Source organism: Lycorma delicatula, chromosome 5, assembly GCF_047948215.1.
Source record: "Lycorma delicatula isolate Av1 chromosome 5, ASM4794821v1, whole genome shotgun sequence".
In the NCBI taxonomy this organism is placed as follows: Eukaryota; Metazoa; Arthropoda; class Insecta; order Hemiptera; family Fulgoridae; genus Lycorma; species Lycorma delicatula.
In genome coordinates, this window is record NC_134459.1 from 64,970,398 (window position 1) to 64,976,397 (window position 6,000).

Here is a 6,000-nt window from a genome sequence, read left to right on the forward strand (position 1 = left end):
ATATTTTCACATAATTCATCTAATGATGAAAAGATTTGTATTTGGTAGGTGTTCAGCAAAAGTGGAGAAACCAAAAAGAATTTATTTAAAAATTCTAAATATGCTAGGGACACAAGTTATAGTAAGATTTATTTTTAATGCTTAATCCTATTCCTTTTTAAACTACGATCAGTTCAGATTCTTCTTTCAGTGACTTCTAAGGATTATGTTTATATAGTTCAGACTTTCTTCTTTTCCAAAACTCTTCATCCTTTACTAATCTTTTTTCGTATTTCATCACTCCATTTACAATTTTGCTTTTCTGAAAATTCAAATTCATCTATCCTTTTTCTGAAATTTTGTCTATTTAGATTCTGCTTTTTATATATCAAGAATTTTCAAAACCAGCTTATTTATGTTTTTATTTTTCAAAAAATAAAAAATTTGTTTAGTTAATCTACACTTATTGTGCAATCTTAATTTTGTTTCTTCATTGTTTGTTATATTTTCAGAATCTTCAAAAATTTCCAGTTTGTGTAATTTTTAAATATTGTTTTATTTTGAACTGTTGATTATCTTTTTTAAATTCGTTTTCTGTTTTCCTCATTTTCTGAAAATTTTGTTAACCCTCTGCCCCATACAGGACTTCTGGAATTATTACTATCTTATGGTGTCTCAATTTAGTATTTTTAGAAAGAAATTTCATGTTGTATATATATCCTGTATTAAATGATAATGCTGTTACCATCTTCTACACTTTAACTTTAATTCCCATTTTCTTTCTGTTCAATTTATTGGAACAGAATGTATTTCTTTTTCTCTGGCAGCTATGAGAGAAGGTTGACATCCATATCAAATGAAAGTAAAAAAAAAAAAACACAAAGCATAGAGCTCTGTGTAATTATGTAAAATAAATAATTACAAGTGTATGATAAAGCTTTTTATAGTATTTTAAAATGGAAAAATGTGATTATCATAAGTTGAATTTAAGCCTTCTGGAACATGGAAGCTTGATTTACAAGGAACACAAACTTTTTTTTTAATTATTTGTTATCTTGAAAAATGCTAATTTTTGGTTTAGATTGAAAAATTTTGAAATATTTTTGGTTATAATATCAATTTTGGTTAAACTAGTGTGGTTTGCCTAACTCAAATTTTAAGTTTTTATAATGTTTTCTTTTATCTTTTTTGATACATACATGACAGATAAAATAGGTTTTTACTAATAATTTTTTTATGGTTTGAGAGAATTATTTTGAACCATTTAATGTCCATCTGATTTCCAGGAAGTTTGTATGATAAATTCAGCAAATAAAGTATATGAAATAATAAATAATGATTAATTAATCTGTAAGTGGTGGGTAGAATAACTCTTTTGAAAACAGATTAATTACGTAGTGGATTTCTGTTGTAGACATGTAATGCTGGTGAGGACAGGTTTTAAAATTGCGCTCTGTGAATTTAAACAATTCATTCTAAAATATTATTTGTGTGGGAGTAATGAAATTACTCTGAATTGCTCATTAAGTTCATAATTGTGCTCTTTGTTTCTGTTGATGGTGGTGATGTTTAGGAGGGGATTGTTTGTAATACATTCTCACCCCTGGCATTATTTTCTGAAATTTTACTGTAGTTTGTTTCATTATAATAGTATCAACAAGTCTAAGAATCATTTTTTTTCTTTTTTATAAAGTCAAGTTTAAAGGTATTAATTAATCTAGTTTGTGACTGGTTTTATAAATGAGCAATGTATTTTGTTGCAGGCAGTTTTTAACATCTTTGTTGCCATGAGATGGTCTAGTGCTGCTCAGGTCCGTGTTAAACACAGGCCACATGCAATCATGACTAGTCCTCATCCACATTTCAAAATTACTCATTGCTTGCAAATAGTTCTTTGCAATTTTTATATGATGTATAAAAATTTTTGAAAAGTTACTATTCACTAGCACCATTTCTTTACTGTAATGTTAAATTATTTCAGTCAATTTTGCATTTTTCTCTTGTGGCCTCTGGGGATTGATTTTCCTGGTGCATTATGACAGCCTGTTGTTAAACATTATATCTCATTTTAAGAAACTGTGAAGTAGTTTTGTAGATATTTAACTAAAAATTTGTAACATAAGCAACTTAATATTGTTTTTATAGATTGCATATACCAGTAAAGTTGGTAAAGTTCCTGTAATTTTTGTATAAAAAGATTACTTTATAGTAATATAGTCTAAATAAATATGTATTTGTCATAAATTAATTACAATCTAAAATAAAAGTAGTTTTTGTTATAGAATTTATGCCTCTCATAACTTATGCTAGTAAAATCTTAATGAATATTTTCATTGTGGAATATAAAAGATAGAATTCTGACAGGATAAGTCGTATTTAACAAATAAGTTCCCATAGATATTCATTGTTGAAATTTTTGCTGTACTTTTCTTCTGAGCAGTAATGTGATGCTTTTAGCATACAATGGCTGTCAGTAGCAGCATTAGATGTTGCAATTGAACTTTTCTGGTAGTAGCACATCTATAATTTGAACTAAGGATGTCATATTTAATAAAACAATTCACTTAATAGTCTTGATCCTGGTAGCTTATGTTTAACAAAATACAATAACAATCTGTTATAACAATTAAAAAAAATATATATTTGTTTATTTTCTCTTAATAATTTATATTTTTAAAAAAGATAAATGACAAAGATTACTGAACATAATTGAGGATCATGCTATTCTGATTGTTATATTTTACAAATTACTAAATGCAGTACTAAGTTCACAAAATAAGTTTTATTCACATTTAAATAAATAAATAGGTACAAACATGTTGAGTAAAATTTTATAAAAAAATTACAATCATTTTGATTGAAATTTGGTACAAATTATATATTTCATTTTCATTAAAACATCATTATGGACTTTTATGAATTTAATTGTTCACTTGAAAATAAAATACAAGTATATTTGAATAATAGGGGTGAGGCTGTGTTCTTTTTTATATGTTATTAATCAAAAAAGAAAATTTGTTCTTATTAAATTACACAAAAAGGTAACTTTAGAAAAAAATATATATAATATTTGAAAAATTACTTTTTGATATTATTTTAGGTTTATGTTGCGATTTGAAGAGTCCTTATGAGAGGCCATTAGATTTCCAATATGAGGTTTGTAGGTATTGAACTATTGAACCCAAGTTGTTACTTATCTTAAAAATATTAAAAAAATGTTTTTTTTCAAATAAAGTGTTTCTTTTTTCTCAATGATATTGAAGTAATGATTAATCACCGCATAAAATAAAAACATATAGATAAACATTAGTGTAAATGGAAACAAAAATTAATTCAGAGGATTGGAAGTACATTACATAATGTTTATTTTGATTAATTTTTTTTTATAATACTCTTATTATTTTTTTCAAATAGTTGAACAAGTGAATCATTGTTTTATACTTTCTTCTATACTCCTAATAATATTCTTCTTTAACCAACCTGCCAACATTATCAATTCAATTTCTAACAACTTCACCACGTGTTTTTTTCTCCATATATTATGTACAGGGCTGTTCAAAATGTAACAATAAAAACGTTGTACAGAAAAAAATATTTATTCAGTCTTCCAAATCTAAATGCTGTTTTTTAAAGTAACCTCCTTCGGTTCTAATACACTTTTCCCACTGCTCCTGCCACTTTTTAAACACGAACGCCAGACCATCTTTCTCATGCTCCTTGCAGTGCGCTTCCACAGCTTTGATGACCTCGTAATTGGTTTTGAATTTCCACCCCCTGAGTGGAAACTTAACTTCAGGGAACAGCCAGAAGTTGCAAAGGGCCAAATCTGGACTGTACGGTGGGTGAGGTACAGTTGTGATGTCCCGAACGTTTAAGAAATCAACTACCATGTGATTGACATGGAGCCACGCATTGTTATGATGCAGTAAAATTTTGTTAATGTTCTTGTGTGGCCGTTTTTTCTTAAAATGATGCAACATTGTGATCAAAACCGATTTGTAATAATCTGCCGAGACCGTCTGGCTTTGAGGGACAGCATGTTGGTACAAAAAACCCTCGGAATCAAAGAAGATTATCATCATAACCTTATCGGTGTTGAGACTCATCTCTGCTTTTTTCGGAGGTGGTGACTGTGCCCTTTTTCGTTGAGAACTTTGTTGTTTCAGTTCCGGATTGTAGTGGTACATCCAAGATTCATCTGCAATTATGATTCTATTCATTTCTTCATTTGCTTCTTCACCAAACTGCGATAACAGGTCTTGACACATGGAGACATGATGTTGCATTTGCTCCGGTGTGAGAAAGCATGGCACCCATCTGCAAGACACACGTTGCATGGCAAAATCAAAAATGCGCTGCCAACTGAAATCTCTGGACACGTGGCGATCTCCCTAATGGTAATTTATCATTCTTTGCAGACTATAGCGGCAGCTGTATTATTCATAATCTTGGTGCGAGGCATTGAAGGGCGCCCCTCACGCGGCTTGAACGCTTTGTACCATTTGTACAAGGTCACCTGGTTCATAACATCTTTACCATATACCTTAATTAATTCACACGCGTCTTTTTGGTTCTTCTGGAGTTTTATTAAAAATTTCACGTTACAACATAGCCTAACTTTTTGTACATGCTGGACATGGTAGGTGAATATCTAAACACGTTACACGAATCGTCAATACATCCACTCACTGCACCGATCGACTTGAAACTGATTTTTATAGATGCTAAAAGAATGGGCTACATGATGTTATTCAATATTACCACCCTTTCCGCAACTCATTTTCCCAGAGTCGCTATTATCATTACTTTTTGAACAACCCTCGTACATATACCTTCTCAAAATTAATTTAGATACTTTTCCTTAATCTATACTTTTGGTAAAGCAAAAACAAGATTGCATAGATTTCATAAATTAATACAATTAGCTTTTACTAATTACTCTAATCTCCCGTATCCACACTCTCCTGTGCTGGGTCATCCTGAAGGGATTTTAGTTTATTTTGCTGTTCACTCCTTATGAATTTCATTTCTATTTCCACTATTTTGCTTTCTATCATAAGTAGGCTTACCATATTTTTTTGGGTCCAACCCAGGACATATTTTTGAAATTATTTATAAGTTTACTGAACAGTTTACTGAAACATTAAACTCTATTCAGTTGTATTTTTCAGTAGATGATTTTTTTCAGAAATGGTTTGTTTTAATTACATCATAAAATTCACAACAAGAAAGTTCTGAATTAATTTTAACATTTAGCAGATGTTTAACAGTAGATCCTGATAGTCTACCCCTTTCTGCAGACCAAATGTTCCCTGTAATTGAAAAAAGCTCTCAACTGGAGCAGATGTCTCAGGCAAAGACAGTGCAAACTCAAACATTCTAGAAATATTGCAACATGAAATATCAGTCTTTCGAAACATCTTAAAAATTGCTTTCTGCTTCTCTTCAATAGTATCTGGTACTTTTTCAGAATTTGAGCCACAACCTACCCTTTGGTTTTGAATTACCTGGTTCAACAATGTACATTCATCAAATGGGCCTTCAATATTTATGGAATATTTTATAATTTCATTAACGTGTGCACTCTTCTAAATCAGACCAGTCAATTTCATTTCATAAATTTATCCACTGAAACTTACTAACATTATCAAAACTGGTTCTCTACAACTCTTAAGTATTGGATACTAGAATTATAAAAATTGTCTACGCTTGTGAAGAATTTTTGTTCCTGAACAAAAATCATTATTTTCTTTCAGAGTGCATAGCAATTTTTTGGCAGAAGATTGTATAAATTTGTGGGTTTTTCTCTCCTGAAGTTGACAAATTAATTCAAAATATGTCTGAAATGCTTCTCTTGCTGTGATAGAATTAGCTTTCAATTTCAGAACTACATTATTAAATAACTGTAGGGTACCATATAAAAATCTCAAAAACAGCTCACTTTTTAGATTTTCAAAAAATCAAATAATTTTGGGCATTTGTCACAACATAAGAAGTATGATTTTAGGCCATCAAAAATGG